This window comes from Astyanax mexicanus, chromosome 15 (assembly GCF_023375975.1).
Source record: "Astyanax mexicanus isolate ESR-SI-001 chromosome 15, AstMex3_surface, whole genome shotgun sequence".
In the NCBI taxonomy this organism is placed as follows: domain Eukaryota; kingdom Metazoa; phylum Chordata; class Actinopteri; order Characiformes; family Acestrorhamphidae; genus Astyanax; species Astyanax mexicanus.
Genome location: NC_064422.1, coordinates 40,126,572 through 40,144,442, shown reverse-complemented (window position 1 = coordinate 40,144,442; position 17,871 = coordinate 40,126,572). Strand labels below are relative to the sequence as shown.

Here is a 17,871-nt window from a genome sequence, read left to right as displayed (position 1 = left end):
TTTCACTTCTGTTAATCTAACTTTAACATGCTTTTATTACTACTTTTACTTCTTTTCTTTATTGATAACTCAACCTTTTTAATATTACTGTTTTTTTCCCTCTCTAATCTGTCAGATTATTTATGTATTTTTTTATAATATATGTTTACTTGTATTATTAATTGCTTTGGCAATAGTGTATGTCATTACATTCATGCACCTCTGAATGAGATAGGAGTGATTTGAGAGATGATTGAATCAAAGGGTATGATGTAATCCCGATACATTGCCCACGATCAGATAAAATAACATTTATTTGTATAACGCTTTTTCCATTTTTTTCATGTTTTCAAGGCAAATTTTAATGACCATACAATCTTTATCTTAATCTTTTTACATATATATATTTACGTATATATATATATACATATATACATATATATACATACATGTATACATACATACATACATACATACATACATATATACATATATATATATACACTTTTAAGAAATAATAAATAATAATAAAAATAATAATAAAACATGCATCTTGAACTGACTCTGAGCTGATGTATTTGTTAGCTCAAAATAGCTTTTCTCAGTGGACAAATAGCTATTTTTTAAATGTGAGGTGATGAAACTGGGAGATGTGGATCTGGACGGGACTAAAATTTGGAGTTCAGCGAAAAATAGATAATAGACAGTTCAGCCTGTAATTTTCTCAGGGGACGTCTAAATATGCAAATATCAGGAATTACGGTATGGTTATTATTTATTGGTGTCGCAAGTTTCACAGAATTTCAAAACCAGTATTCTTTACAGCAGGTTTAGCCTATTCATTTGTTTATAGCACCACTTCGTGTGGCCACAAATGTTCATCTAACAATTGCAAACGAGGAGATTCCTAAATTCTTTAAAGCAGAAAATAACTTTTTTTCTCCAAAAGGGAGAAATGATTGATACAAGATTATTTGTTGGTAGCGCTCAATTGTCAATTGAACATTATTTTTTGGAGAGCACATGATAATAAAACAGTAGTATCTATTGAAGGTTCTGTTGCATTTACAGGGCCTTGTTCTTGTTCTTCTCCACAGGTTTCCACATGTGCTGAGCCTGAGTTGCATTGGCCCATCTCTGAACCCCGGCTGCAGAGTATAATTTGGGGAACGAACCATGCAACTTTTGAGGCAAATCTATAGTTGCCAAGTAATTTATGACATTTATCTGATGCTCAATTTCAGAGCGACTTACATGGTTGTTCCTATTACAGAGTAAAGCCAATGTAGTGTTCCCAGGCTAGGAACTGAACCCCAGTCTCTCACACAATGTGGTAGCTCACTGGTAAGTCATGGTGTTATCCACTGCGCCACAGCAACCACCAAGTATAACCTACATTCCATACATCAACAGAACTCGGGGCTATTTTACAAGCATCTGGGATGTGAATTAATAAGGATTTTGTAAAAATTTTTTGATAAATTGCAAACGTAAATGTACAGGGGTTGGACAATGAAACTGAAACACCTGTCATTTTAGTGTGGGAGGTTTCATGGCTAAATTGGAGCAGCCTGGTGGCCAATCTTCATTAACTGCACATTATTGCACCAGTAAGAGCAGAGAGTGAAGGTTCAATTAGCAGGGTAAGAGCACAGTTCTGCTCTAAATATTGCAATGCACACAACATTATGGGTGACATACCAGAGTTCAAAAGAGGGCAAATTGTTGGTGCACGTCTTGCTGGCGCATCTGTGACCAAGACAGCAAGTCTTTGTGATGCATCAAGAGCCACGGTATCCAGAGTAATGTCAGCATACCACCAAGAAGGACCAACCACATCCAACAGGATTAACTGTGGAAGCTGTAAGAGGAAGCTGTCTGAAAGGGATGTTCGGGTGCTAACCCGGATTGTATCCATAAAACCAGGGCTGATCAAATCACGCAGAATTCAATGTGCACCTCAACTCTCCTGTTTCCACCAGAACTGTCCGTCACCACAATAAATTATTGGGGTCTAAAACCAGGTGTTTCAGTTTCATTGTCCAACCTCTGTATTAAGTATTAAAAAGTAAAACTGCCTTAATATTCAGAGATTCTGAGATGCTGCTGGTGGACGAAGCTCAACTACAGACACGTCAAACTGAGACGCCATTCAGAGTCCACCTCCAGTTCACACGACATGCAGGAAGTTGCAGTAGAGTCCCGTAGGTCTGCAGACAACAGGAACAATAGCAGACAACAGAGCGCCGTTACAGCCTCCAGACAGGGCCACCCAAACCTGTTACGAAGCAAGACGACAGTTTCAAACAATGACGTTTCAGGATGCCAGGAACAACAGTGTCTCTCTACAGGTAGGAGCAAATCCTGGCGGAGGAGACAAAAGGTAGGGAGGAAAGCACGCAATTCACTCAATGTGTTTAATTAGAGCTGAATTACCTGACACTGGCTCCCTGCTCTGTCCTCTCATTTCCTCTGTAATCCTGCCACTCGGCCCGGGCTTAAGCTCCGGCCCCCAGGACGCACGGCCGCGCCACCCCCGCGTGCATTCTTTCAGCAGCTCATTTAATTCTGCAGTGTAACCAAGGTTCTGGAGAGAGGGAGGTAAATCCCGGCCCCCTGGCTCACTCTACCTGCCATTCAAACCAGCACTGCCCACTCCACATGAACACATGCATGCACTACAAGCTACAAGATATTTACTCAGAGCACTGAAACGGAAGTACTGCACCTTTATATATACAGCTCTGTGGGAAAAAAATTGAGTTATATTTAACCAACTTGAAAATCAAGCTGAACTGCTTGAATTTTTGCACCAGGAGTGTAAAGCATAAAGTTATCCAAAAGCAGTGCGTAAGACTGGTGGAGGTGGACATGCCAAGATGCATGAAAACTGTGATTAAAAAACCAGGGTTATTCCACCAAATATTGATTTTTAAACTCTTCAAATTGTATAAATATGATCTACATCTTTTTTTGTTATTTCAGCCATTTCTCATTTTCTGCAAATAAATGCTCTAAATAAATAATATTTTTTATTTGGAATTTGGAGAAATGTTTTCCATAGTTTTTTAGAATAAACCAACCATGTTCATTATACTCAGTGTGTTTATATATATATAATTTTATATATAATTTGATTCTACATAGATTAATATGCACCTCACAAAATTGGAATATTCTTGAAAAGTTATTTAATATCAGTAAATCAGCTGAAAATGTGAAACTCATTTTATAGATGTATTACACACAGAGTGATCTAGTTTAAGCGTTTATTTTCAGTATCTCTGACTGTGTGTAATACATATATATTACATGTATTCAAATATATATATACTGATATTATTTTTTTTGATTCACTAGTATATGTGTAATAATGTGTTCATTCTGAATAAACGAAAATGCATTGTTACAAATTTTATGCAATTTAAACTATGAAGCTATGCTGCGGAAAAAAGGCAAATATTTATTAGTTCTGACCTTAAAACACAAAACACACTCCACAGTCTATAATCCAAAGCATTCACTGTCTCGGCAGGTTTTCCTACTGTAAGAAAATCAAAATCGCAGTGACTCAGGAAGCCAAACAGAGTTCTCAATAGTTCACTGAGCAAGATTAGCTTGTTTGCTTAAAGTAAACAATTAGTTTCACCACACATCTGCAGCACAGTGGCGATCTGTTTGCTTGTCTATTAAAAGCTTGTTAAAGTGAGAACCTGTGGGCAGAATACACAAACTGACACAAGGGTTTGATTACCCAATCCAAGCTCCTGTGCAAACCTGCGGCTCGGACAACACCGGCCAACCTATCAGACCAAAGAACAATAACTATTGATATAATTGTTACAACAAAGAATAATAGGCCTACTAGTGCTGTGCGATATGACGATAAATATTGTTATTTCTATCGTCCCCACAATATTTAGCGTTTCTACAGTAATTTCATCAATTATTCATGCAAATATATAAAGTAGGCTACTATGAAATGTATTGGCGTGGTCACTTTGCATAAACTCGGTTTATAGAAGTGATGATAAAGTAATCTTCGCAAAAAAAAAAGCTTCATAATGTGGTTTTGTGACATGACACCGCTTTACGTTATTTGAACCGACACGCCGGTTTGCGACGTGCTTTACGTTAATAAACACATGAGAGCTGAACAATGGAGATGCATTGTTCTTTAAAAAAAAAAAATATATATATATATCTGTTTTAATTTGATACATATATTTTGCTGCACTAAAAGGTAGTAATTCTCATTTGTGAAAGTTGGGTTTAATGTCGCTTTGAAATAAAGTTGGAAAAAAGTAAGCAATGATATTATTTTGTCATATTTTTCGAAGAATAACTGAAAACATACTCAAATGTGGTATATCATGATATATCGTTATCGTCATATAAAAAAATCCATATTGTGATATAAGATTTTTCCCATATCACCCAGAACGTAGGCCTACAAGAGGAACCATGCAGGAAAAGAATCGTTCTTGGGGGGGTGTGGCTAAAACTGAAAAAAACATTCAGTTTCCTCCAAAAGTATTGGAACTGTAAGGCAGATCCCTTTATTGATTTATTTAGTTGGACATTAAAAGATTGAATTTGATTCCTGGTATTGGCCTCCTATACTTATTGTTATTTTGTGCTTTTCATCTTCAGGTGAAGTCTTCTGTGAACACCAGATTGTGATATTTTCACTTCTACCTGTCCATCACCTGCTATTTAGTACACCAGTGACGACTTTCTTCTTCAGGACATTCCATTTTACATCTTCTTTCAGCTTCAAGTTGCTTGTTTCCACCCCCATAGACAGCTCTCTGGTTTTCATGGTGGTTACTTCTCCAAATCTAAACTTACAGATTGCATTGATAAAACTTAGTCACCAATATTATTTTCTCACAGTATCAGACAGAAGGTGCTATCTTCTGAACTGTGTATCAGATTCAGATTTAAATAATGCAAATACCTGGAAATAAAAACTGAAATGGTGATATTTTGTCCCATATTGATATTTTAACGTCAAATTCAAATGTTTTAGTCTGCAACAGAAATAATGGGATTGACCTCACTGTTCCAATACTTTGGGAACACTTTTACACTATTGGGCCCTTCTCCATTAGAGAAGAACCTAACCGGGCACTTTATTGAAGAAATCTACACAGCACTGCTTCTCTGTACATTTACTCTACTTGAAAGTACAGTGCTGGGTTGCACGATATGGATATGGTACATGTGTTTCGGTGCAATGGCTTGTAGGTGGTGCTTGGACTTAATGGTTTGGTCATTGGTGGTACATGATACAGCTACAGTGGCGGGTAAATATTCTTTGGACTGACGTGAAATCTGTTAAAAACCGTTAAATCTGGCGTAAAACTAACACATCATTTCAGAAAAAGAACAACATACTAAAACATGGTGGTAGTGTGATGGTCTGGGTCTGTTTTGTTGCTTCAGGATCTGAGATGTAAGCAAGAATTCTGCTCTTTACCAGACAATCCTGAAGGGGAATATCCGGCCATCTGTTCATGACCTCAAGCCCAGGCGTACTTGGGTTCTGCAGCAGGACAATGACCAATGACCCAAAGCACACAAACATGTCCACCTCTGAATGGCTTAAAAAAAAAAAAAATGAAGGTTTTGGAGTGGCCTAGTTATAGTCCAAGCCTGATTGAGATGCTGTGGATGATCTTAAACAGGCCCGTTCATACTCGAAACCTTTCAATGTGTCTGAATTAAAACAATTCTGTAAAAGAGAGTGGAACAAAATTCTTCCACAAAGATGTAAAAGACTTTCCGCCAAAAGTTATTAGAATTAGAATTACTTTTTCGCACAGGGCTAGATTGGTTTGGATAGTTTTTTTTTCCCTTAATAAATGAAATTACCATTTAAATTTGAATTGCTTTTTTTAGTATTTACTCGGGCTATCTTTGCCTGATAAAATTTGTTTTACAATAGGAAAAATGTTAGTATGACAAAAAAGCAAAAACAAAGTTTGAAAACCCCTGATCACTGATAGACGATCAAGTGCTATCGGCCTCAAAAAACAAAATACCTCAACACGGCATCTTAAATCTCCAAGATCACCAGGCATTTCAGCCCCAATCTTCCCAAACTACCCTCTTAATTTACCCTCCTACTTTTCAACCCCACTGTCCCCCGTCCACTCAATCTGCTCGGCTTAACCTCCCAATCCGCAAACCTGAGGATGTTTGCAATCTAGACAAGTCGCCCCCTACCGCTTCAGCCTGCAGAGTGTGGATTACTTTAATCCACACGTTTGGCATCCTGATCCAGGGAAAACAAGACACAACTGCCTGGAGAGGAGAAGAGGAGAGTTTAGGGGGTCGAGGGCAGCAGAGGGGAGGGCGGGGGGCTCGGCCAAACCATTAGGGGGATTTGGTCTTTAGTCGGGCGGAGGCTCTGTAATGAGGAGCAGAAGTAAAAGGCCCAGCTCCAGCTTTAGGAGAGGATGTGTCGGCTCACCGAGGTGCTAGATTAGCAGAAAGGCTGAGGGGGGTGATGACCCTACAGACACCACACAATCGGGTGAGCCTGATGTCTTTTCAGCCAAACGCAACAGACCCCGTTAGTCCAGCTCTTCACTTCACTCATCTTCCACCAGATCGCACTCGCACGTCTCCAGCCGAGAGCAGGAGGTGAGGGCATTGTGGAAAATCCTCTTAATGAAGCGCAGTGACTTTCTTTTCAGACACAAGTCTTATCTATCTTTGTGACTATTGCCAAGTCTCAACAAAAGCAACAGCCACACATCCCAGGAAGTGCTAACGAGGGAGGTGGATACACTAAATAAATACACAGTAAATCAACACCAGTAGTGTTAACATAACACTAACTGTGTTAAACTGTGATTTATGCACAACCATATAAGTTTTAAGACACTTCCTCATTAATTTTTTCTTCCAAAATCAAGAGTGTTTTTTAAACCTTGTATTCTCTTTTCGTTAGTTTGTTAGTCAACTGTCACTACTGACCAATAAAAGCATTTTACTGGTCAGGATGTTCTATGAGCACCACCCTACCTCAACCCAAATCAACAGTTCCACTGCTTCAACAGGTTCATGTGTATCTACTTCAGAGAATCCTATTTAATGGTCAATACTTCTCTACAGGGATTGGACGATTGGTCGTATGTATACATTTGCACATGGGTGAAACTTAGCTAAATGCATTTATTATTAGGAATATTTAGGAATTATTAGGTTAGAGATTTATTTTTTTTTTTTAGAGACTTCAGACTTGACTTGGACTCGTGACCAAAGGCTCGAGACCAAAGTCTCGAGATTTGACTTGGACTCTCGACCAAAGATTTGAGACTTGACTTGAACTCATGACCAAAGATTTGAGACTTGACTTGAACTTATGACCAAAGATTTGAGACTTGACTTGGACTCTCGACCAAAGATTTGAGACTTGACTTGGACTCTCGACCAAAGATTTGAGACTTGAATTGAACTTGTGACAAAAGACTTGAGACTCGACTTGAACTCGTGACCAAAGATTTGAGACTTGACTTGAACTCATGACCAAAGACTCGAGACTTGACTTGGGCTCCTGACTAAAGACTCAAGACTTGACTTGGACTGCTGATACCAAGACATCTAGAGCAAGTTGTTGGATGAGGCCTCCATATGGATTAGTGAGCTATGGGTGCCCAATGTCTTGTCACTGTTTCACCAATTTTTGTACGTATGGTCTACAACTAGTACTACTACTACTACTACTACTACTACTACTACTACATTTCAGGAAAACCCCCACAAGACCTGGCTAATGTTTTATAGACCCAGACCCAGTTATTTGAGCGACCACATTTACAGATTGTTCACATGCTGCCTAATACATTCCACCTCTAAACAGATACCACTGTAGATAAAGATAATTGCTGACATGTCTATATTTTAATGTTATGGCTAATATTATAATACATAAGGTTATTCAGACCAAAATACATCTTTTAAACACAACAGTTTCTGAGGTAACTAAAGGGAACTCCCTGAGACTGAGAAAGTGCTGCAAGAGAGCTGCTCAGAGATTCACACCTACTGATGAGAGTAATTAAATCTCACAGCATTCAGTGCAGTTACCATGCCCTCTGGTGTCTCAACACTGGCACAACAGCCTGAGATAAATATACTACTGTTGTGCATCACAAAAAATTAGAATATCATTGAAAAGTTACTTTATTTCAGTAATTCAGTTCAAAATGTGAAACTCATATGTTATATAGTTGTATTACTCACACATAGTGACTCTATTTTAAGCGTTTATTTCTTTATTATTGATGATTATGGCTTACAGCCAATGAAAACCCAAAAATCAGCGTCTCAGAAAATTAGAATATTATATAAGACCAATTGGTACTTTTGGCAGTGTGCCAAGTCCTGCTGGAAAATGAAATCCACATCTCTATAAAAGTTGTCAGCAGAGGGAAACAGTTACATATTTCAGCAACTTATTCTCACCACACACCAGACTTACCAGAGTGTACAGTCCTGCACAGTCCTGTCTTTTGAATTGTTTCATGTCTGTTGTATTTATTGTATTGTTCTAGTTCTATATTGCAAATTCGTTGCACTGTGTACCTGTACTCCGATGCAATGACAATTAAACTTGACTAATGAAATGATGTTGACCACTACAATAAAAAAAAAAATCAAAATTAATATAACAGCATTTTCCATTCTATCTCAACTTTTTTCCGGATTTGTGGTTACATTCATAAAAAATACCAAAAATTTATTAATTTAACAACTGTGTGAATTAAGTAAATAAGTTATCCTTATTTCACTTATATAGCGCTTTCTAGACACCCAAGGATGCTTTACAGTCACATTTTACACACAATCATTCTAAACTCAGCACACAATCGAAACTCATCCACACACATACCGGTCAGAAGTGGCAGCCAATCACGCTCAGCGTACTCTCAACCGGAAACAACTGCCCACCTGGAGGACCGCATGGGGCACTACAGACAGGGTGCCAATCCATCTCTCATATCTGGACATTCAGTTATGCAAACACACACACACACACTCGCACACATATACAGCCCCGGAAAAAATTAACACACCACTTCAGTTTCTGAATCAGTTTCTCTGATTTTGCTATTTATAGATATATGTTTGAGTAGGAACATTGTTTTATTCTATAAACTACAGACAACATTTCTCCCAAATAAAAATATTGTCATTTAGAGCATTTATTTTCAGAAAATGAGAAATGGCTGAAATAACAAAAAAGATGCAGAGCTTTAAGACCTCAAATAATGCAAAGAAAACAAGTTCATATTCATAAAGTTTTAAGAGTTCATAAATCAATATTTGGTGGAATAACCCTGGTTTTTAATCACAGTTTTCATGCATCTTGGCATCATGTTCTCCTCCACCAGTCCTACACACTGCTTTTGGATAACTTTATATGTTTTAACACTCCTGGGGCAAAAATTCAAGCAGTTCAGTTTGGTTTGATGGCTTGTGATCATCCATCTTCCTCTTGATTATATTCCAGAGGTTTTCAAATTTGGTAAAATCAAAGAAACTCATAATTTTTAAGTGGTCTCATTTTTTTCCAGAGCTGTATATACACACTCGGCAATTTAGAGTATCCAATGTAGGATTCCCTGGGAGGGACCTTAACCCAAGTGTGCCACCCTTAAAGTTGCATTTGCTTGTGGATCCGGCCAAAACGTCCATTTCGGAACATTTTGCAAAAGAATGACGTCTACAAAAAAGCCAGTAGTGGTATTAACATCAACCTTTAGCAATCCTTTATTGATAACAGATCAGGTTCATCACTGTATGCTAATGAAACATCACAACATCATACTGGGGGCTATCGTTACAAGGATTTAATTAGAGAGAGAAGATCTGAGAGAGAGGAAATAGAGAGATAAAAAAAAGAATAAAAGAGAAAGATTTTGGAAAGTAGGGAGATCATAAAAAGGAAAAGAGAGAGACTGAAAGAGGGAGAGAGAAAGAACGAAGAGGTCAAGAGAGATTCATCTAAAACAGATTGGGCCAGCAGTGTCCCTCCCTCCCTCCCTCCCAGCTCCCGTCACAAGCCCCTCCCCCTCTCACATAGCACATCTCATAAAGCCAAATCTTCTGAATAAATAAAATATCTGTCACAAGAATCATTCTATTCATCAATAATTGTAGATGTACAAAAAACGCAGGTGCTTGCCCTTTGGCACCCACAGCACAAAATATATAATCTTTAAACATTTCAATTGCAAATCATTTAGTAAATTGAACTCCTATCCATAATAAAATTAAGCTTTTCCAGCATATGGCTACAGGTTTGTGTGTGTGTGTGTGTGTGTGTACCAGTGGGATAAACAACAAGAACAAAAAAGAAAAATAAAATAATACAACTGCAAAAATATATATACATACATAAACAAATAAACAATCAATCAATCAATCAATTAATCAATCATCTAATTCAATATTTCAATTCAATATTTAGTTAACAGGCATTTTTAAAGCTACACACCAAATCAGGTGAGGTCAATGAATAATCAGTAAGCGCCAAAAAACTAAATAAAATAAAATGAAATCAAATAAAAATAAAAATAAAATAAAAACTTGGCCTCCACAGCACTAGAGTTTCTGTAGAGAAAAAGGGGGGATGGGTTTTGTTAAAAAAAAAATCTATATTTAAAAAAAAAAGAAAAGAAAAAAAGTACACCTGAATGATGCATAAAACTAGAAGAGAGTGTGTTCGTCTCGTGAGTATGAAGAATAAAAAGAGAGCGAGAAAAGGAAGAATAAAAGAAATGCAGTACATGAGGGTGTGAGCGACACTCGTGTGTGTGTGTGTGTGTGTATATACAGATGTGTGTGCATGTATGAGCGAGTGTGTCTGAGCGAGTGTATGCGTAAACAAGGGTTACATTCATTCATCCGTAGCCATTCTCCTGCCTGCAATCAAACCCTTACTGCAATGGAGCGCCCGTTCATTCTCACAGGCACAGTTTAAAATCTGAAATCTGAAAACACTACTGTAAATACATACAAATCCCCCCCCCAAAAAAAAAAAATAAAACCCAACAAAGAAAAAAATAATAATAATAATAATTAATATATATATATATATATATATATATATATATATAAAAAACAGGATCACCAAATATTTCAAGTACCTATCGAACAAAACACACTTTTTTTTTTTTTTTCTGGCTGAACATATAAAATCATATACACATACACACAATATATACCAATCAAAAATAACATTGACCACCTCCTTATTAAAGCATATATGAGGAGCACCACTTTGTAGTTCTATAATAATAATAATAATAATAATAATAAATAATGATAATAATTACAGACCACAGAGAGCAGCTTCTGTATTACGTATTATTTAGATTATTTAGGTTGTAGTCATTCTCAGTAACACTGGCATGGTGGTGGTGTATGAGGTGTTCGTGTGTGTTTTGCTGGTATGAGTAAATAAATCAGTGACAGCAGTGCTGCTGGACAATAATGGAAAATAGTCCACCAACAGGGTCCTGTCGACAGCATCATCAGAGGAGCTGGGAAAAAGATTTAAAATAATATGGGTGTAGAAGCAAGAAGGTGGTCATAATGTTATGTTTGATTGGTGTATATCTTAGGCATGCACAGATTGGGGCACCCCTGGTCAAAAGTACAAAAGTATAAAAAAAAAGTGAGCTGATTTCCCTAAAAGTTAACATTCAAATTAAAGACGACACTTTTTTTTCCCCCTTCCAAACGTATTAAGCAAGATCATTGTATATACAGCTCTGGAAAAAAAAAAGAGATCACTTAAAAACGATGAGTTTCTTTATTGATTTTACCAAATTAAAAAACCTCTGGAATATAATCAAGAGGAAGATGGATGATCACAAGCCATCAAACCAAACTGAACTGCTTTAATTTTTGCACCAGGAGTAAAGGCTTAAAGTTATCCAAAAGCAGTGTGTAAGACTGGTGGAGGAGAACATGATGCCAAGATGCATGATGAAAACTGTGATTAAAAAACAGGGTTATTCCACCAAATATTGATTTCTGAACTCTTAAAACTTTGAATTTTAACTTGTTTTCTTTGCATTATTTGAGGTCTGAAAGCTCTGCATCTTTTTCAGACATTTTTTCAGCCATTTCTCATTTTCTGCAAATAATTGCTCTAAATGACAATATTTTTAATTAGTAATTTGGGACAATCAGATAATCTGATTCAGAAAATGAAATGATTGTTTCATTTTGTCCAGAGCTGTATATTCTTAATATATCATTGCCGTCCGATGAAAAACAAGTAATCTCCCTTTTTGTCGATTTTAGATTTACTACATAATTTGAACCGACAAACTGTCCCTTACACTGTGGCAAAATGTCTTTATGAATAGAGCAATAGAAATACTTAAAAATGACCTGAAATAAACTCTTTTTACATTGAGTTTCATTGAAAGTTTAGAAGGTTTTTCCTCTCTCCTGTAAAGTTGCTTTTTTGGAGATGGACAACTAAGTGCAATCCAAGTGATTTGAGCTTTCATGAATTCATTTTTGTAACAAATTAATAGGATTGTTCAAAATCATAGTTTAGATGATGCAAATTCTTTACAATACTTTACAATATAAGCGATGGGCTCCTCTAAGCACCTGCCTAGCACAGCTTTCTAAAAATCTAACTTCTAATTGATTTCTGCTACACGATATAAATGACATTGACATTTTTTCACTTTGAAATGTATTCAAGAAATGCTACTTTACAGGAATAGTTGAGGTCTATACATTAAAAATACAGATTTACAGCAGACTGTTTCATAGTGATGCACAGGCACTATTCTACTGTGCAGCAACACAATCCTCAGACTCAAATTCAGCCTCTGGAATCAGGTCCTGTGGACCGATGAAGTTGCAATAGAGGAGTTTTTTGGCCACAATGAGCCAAAGGTATGCTTGTGTGGAATTTGCTGAAAAGAACACCTCAAATTTAAGCATGTGGCTGAATCAATCAGACGCTGGCCTTGGAGTACAGTCAGCGGTAAATGGAAGAAAATATTTAATTAAGCACCAGCAAATTCTAGAGCATACATCACATCATTGAAAAAGAGCCAACGATATAAAAAGAGGATGACTCCCATTTGCAGGATATTTATCAATCCTAAACACACCTGCAAAAGATGAAAGTACTCTTAAATCCTAAAATATTTTAAAAACAGGTCATCATTTATTTACGCCTTTAAGAGAAGAGAAATCAGGTAATGGTCTTTAACCAATTTAGCTGTTACCTAAATACTTTAACACATCTTAACCAGAGGTGCCCAAACTTTACATGCATAAGTGTGTATTTGTGTGTGTAGTATTTTTTTATTTTTATATTACACATATATATGCAGTGTATGCCTTTGAATATTTGATTTACAGTTCATTCGACTTTTCTGTAATCAACTGTTACTGCAAACACCAGCAATTACTACACTATTAGATTGTTAAAAAAAACCCTTTGATTAAAAAAAGCTCTTAAAACATAAAAAATTAAGTTAAAATTTTAATGTTTTAAATTGTATATTTTCATTAAAAGAAAAACAAAAACAAACTCAAAAGGCAAAAGGCAATTTGATGGAGCAACCACAGTAATGGAGGAGCAGTAATGAAAAGAGAGCAAAGAGAAAACTGCAGGAGGAAGAGGAGGAACGGGATAAAAGCAAGAACGGGAGGAGCAGAAAGAAATGGATGCAGAGATTTTAAATGTAAAAGTAGATATTTTTAATCCAGTTCTTCAGTTCAAACTTTGTCTTTCTAAAAAAACTAAAAAAAGATTGATTAATCGAATGGTGTCAAGTTGTAAATTTCCTAAATGGAATTGAGGAAAAATGTAAATGCAAATATAAATAAAATAAATCTGTTTTAGAGACTGTTTACACCTGGTATTAAAATACGTTTTAAAGACCGGATCATTTTCAGATGATTTTACTTGCATTAATAAGAATAAATATAAAACGTATCTTGGGTTTTCTCCCTCTAGCCTCCTCACAGTGTGGGGGGTGTGTGTGTGTGTGTATGTATGTATGTATATGGGTGTGTGTGTGGTGTAAATGAGTGCTTATCAACAGATGAAAGCAGTAGAGAAAGTTCTCTTGTGATTTAAATACCAAGTCATAGAACCATAATAGAACCCCCACCGGTTCACACAGCAGGTGAAAAGGCTCTAAATCTGGTGAGATTTTCTTACCAAACCCAATGTTTCAGGCTGTTCACACTGTATAACTGGTGCTCAGCAGCGCTTCATGTGAAGTTTCGGTTTCATCCTTTAGCCTGAATCACTAAACAGCGTTCACACTATATGTAAAAGCCAATTTTTAGGGCCCGAGCACCGAAGGCGCAGGCGAAGCCTGCACCGGAGGTGCAAAGCCCTATTGTTTTTGGTCCGTTTATTATTATTAGGGCCCGAGCACCGAAGGCGCAGGCGAAGCCTGCACCGGAGGTGCAAAGCCCTATTGTTTTTGGTCCGTTTATTATTATTATTATTATTATTATTATTATTATTCTGCCTCTTTGCGTCCATTTTTGAGGCATTTCCGATACTCGAAAACTCACGCATTTTGGCACAGGCCTCAAACTCGGCGAAAATTGTAAAGTTCCATAGAGGCTGGACTTTGGCGTGGTTCAGGAGCTCTATAGCGCCACCAAACATCGGCATTGGCCGAGATGAAGTTTGTCCAACGTGCACCAACTTTGGTACGCTCATTGACCTCCTCATAAACAACAAGAATCACTTGGTTTTATTTGACTCCGCCCAACAGGAAGTCGGCCATTTTGACAGGAAGTTGCGAAATAAAAAGTTTCCCGCTGAGTTTCGGAGGGGTTAAGATGTTTGAAATCTCCTAAAATTTTACAGAGCTATTTGGCTTAGGCCAAACTTTGACCTTAAGTTGGAATTTCGTAAATTCGTGTTTCATCAGCTCTCTAGCGCCACCTATTTTATATCACATTTATAAAAAGCTCTCAGCCTCTTGATAATTGGCAGATTCAATAAGTCTTTGAAATGATTTAGAAATATTTTGTCGTTTTTCTCATGTGTAGCTAGATGACTCTACAGCGCCCCCTATTTTATTTAGGCCATTAAATTAGCTGTAGCTGTCTCAAAATTTCTCCAATATTCTCGATTTTTGGCAACAACATAGAAAGTATCATCCCGCACATATTACCCATTGACTGGTATTAGCTCCGCCCAACAGGAAGTCGGCCATTTTGAAATTTGTGGAATTTTTACACATTTTTCACGAACTCATTCAAACTCCTCCTAGAGTCTTTGTCAGATTATCTCTAAATTGGGCGTGGGTAGGCTCCAGACATACATGGTGATAAATTGCGAAGGAATAGTCGATAGCTGAAACGATGATGTAATGGCAGGCAATTAATTTAATGGAGACGCAACACTAAACAAAAGTGAAACCATGACACGGTCATAACACAGATGATTGAAAATTCATGAAACTTGGCAAAAACACAAGAGACATCATAAGACACGTTTTTAGTATTCGTAAGACTGAATCCGCCCAACAGGAAGTCGGCCATTTTGAAATAAGTGCATTTTACACACATTTTTTGCATACTTTGTCGAACTCCTCCTAGGGAATTTGTTGAATACTCTTGATATTTTTCAGTAATAAACTACTAACACACCTGATGATAAATTGCGAAGGAATAGTCGATATCTTAAACGGCGACGAAATGGCGGACAGTTGAGTTGCTGGAGATACCTCATTAAAACAGGAAGTGAATACATTCTGGTGTTGGTAGGTGTTTGAGGAGGTTAAAAAGGTTGAAAACTCTCGAAACTTTACAGGCCTGCTTGATTTAAGTGGTACTTGGATCAAAAATTAAAATTTCATATATACGTATTTCATTGGCTCTATAGCGCCACCTAGGTTTCAATGCATATTTGACATTACGGGAATGCTCAAAAACTCTTGAAAATTGTCAGATTCTATAAGACCTTAAAACAATTTACAAATATTGTGATAATTTTTTCATGTGTAGCTAGCAGACTCTACAGCGCCCCCTAATTCGTTTGTTTAATAAATTAGCTGTGGATGTGTCAAAATTTGTCTAATCTTCTCAAATTTTGGTAGGATCGTAGATAGTATGACCCTGCACATATTTGCAATTGGCTTGTATTAGCTCCGCCCAACAGGAAGTCGGCCATATTGGAATTTGTAATATTTTTACAAATTTTTCACAAACTAATTTAAACTGCTCCTAAAGTCTTTGTCAGATTACCTCTTATTTCGCTGTAAATGAACAACAGACATATTTGATGATAATTGCCAAAGGATTAGTTGATCGTTAAAACGGTGACCCAATGGCGAGCAATTGAGTCACTAGAGACGCAACACTAAACCAAAGTGAAACCATGACATGGTCAGAAAACAGATTATTGAAAATTCATGAAACTTGGCAAAAACACAAAAGACATCATTACACACATTTTCAGCATTGGTAGGACTGACTCCGCCCAACAGGAAGTCGGCCATTTTGAAATATCTGCATTTTACACACATTTTTTGTGTACATTGTCAAACTACTCCTAGCAAATTTGATGAATTCTCTTGGTATTTGGTAAAAATAAACATTTAACATATCTGATGATAAATTGTAAAGGAATAGTCGATATCTCAAACCAGGACGAAATGGCAGATGGTTGAATTTTTGAGATGCCACCTCGAAACAGGAAGTTGACACCTAGGTAATGCTAGTCGTTTTGAGGAGGTTATAACAGAGAAAAGCTAAGAAAATTTGACCGTCCTGCTTATCTGAGGCTGTTGTTTGATCTAGAATTAAAATTCCGAACACATGTGTTTTCACAACTCTATAGCGCCACCTATATTTTAAATGAATATTTTACATGTTTGGCAGGATAGAAAACTCTTAAAAATTGTCACACTCAATAAGCCCTCTAAATTATTTTCACCGGTTTCTCGGTTTGGCCCGGTACGATTTGCACTGGTGTGCGAGGGCCCTACGTCCCCCTGTGACAGGGGGACAACTCGTTATTATTATTATTATTCTGCCTCTTTGCGTCCGTTTTTGAGGCAGTTCCGATACTCGAAAACTCACGCATTTTGGCACAGACCTCAAGCTCGGCGAAAATTTTAAAGTTCCATAGAGGCTGGACTTTGCCGTTGTTCAGGAGCTCTATAGCGCCCCCAAACGTCGGCAGTGGCCGGGATGAAGTTTGTCCAACGTGCACCAACTTTGGTACGCTTATTGACCTCCTCATAAACAACAAGAATCACTAGGTTTTATTTGACTCCGCCAAACAGGAAGTCGGCCATTTTGACAGGAAGTTGCAAAATAAAAAGTTTCCCGCTGGGTTTCGGAGGGGTTAGGATGTTTGAAAACTCCTAAAATTTTACAGAGCTATATGGCTTAGGCCATACTTTGACCGTAAGTTGGAATTTCGTAAATTCGTCTTTCATCAGCTCTCTAGCGCCACCTATTTTATATCATATTTATGAAAAGCTCTCAGCCTCTTGATAATTGGCAGATTCAATAAGTCTTTGAAATGATTTAGGAATATTTTGTCGTTTTTCTCATGTGTAGCTAGAGGACTCTACAGCGCCCCCTATTTTGTTTAGGCCATTAAATTAGCTGTAGCTGTCTCAAAATTTCTCCAATATTCTCGATTTTTGGCGACAACATAGAAACTATCATTCCGCACATATTACCCATTGGCTTGTACTAGCTCTGCCCAACAGGAAGTCGGCCATTTTGAAATTTGTGGAATTTTTACACATTTTTCACGAACTCATTCAAACTCCTCCTAGAGTCTTTGTCATATTACCTCTAAATTTGGTGTGGATAGGCTCCAGACATACATGGTGATAAATTGCGAAG

General features: G+C 37.1%; 1 long non-coding RNA gene across 1 annotated transcript; it reads right to left on the bottom strand.

Annotated features, from left to right (window-relative positions):
* Positions 1-9,736: 9,736 nt before the first annotated feature.
* LOC125781197 (uncharacterized) lies at positions 9,737-15,365 on the bottom strand. Its single transcript, XR_007424411.1, has 2 exons — positions 11,471-15,365; positions 9,737-11,393 (listed from the first exon to the last, which is right to left on the bottom strand). It is a non-coding gene; the product is annotated as an uncharacterized LOC125781197 (long non-coding RNA).
* Between the last annotated feature and the right edge of the window lie 2,506 nt (positions 15,366-17,871).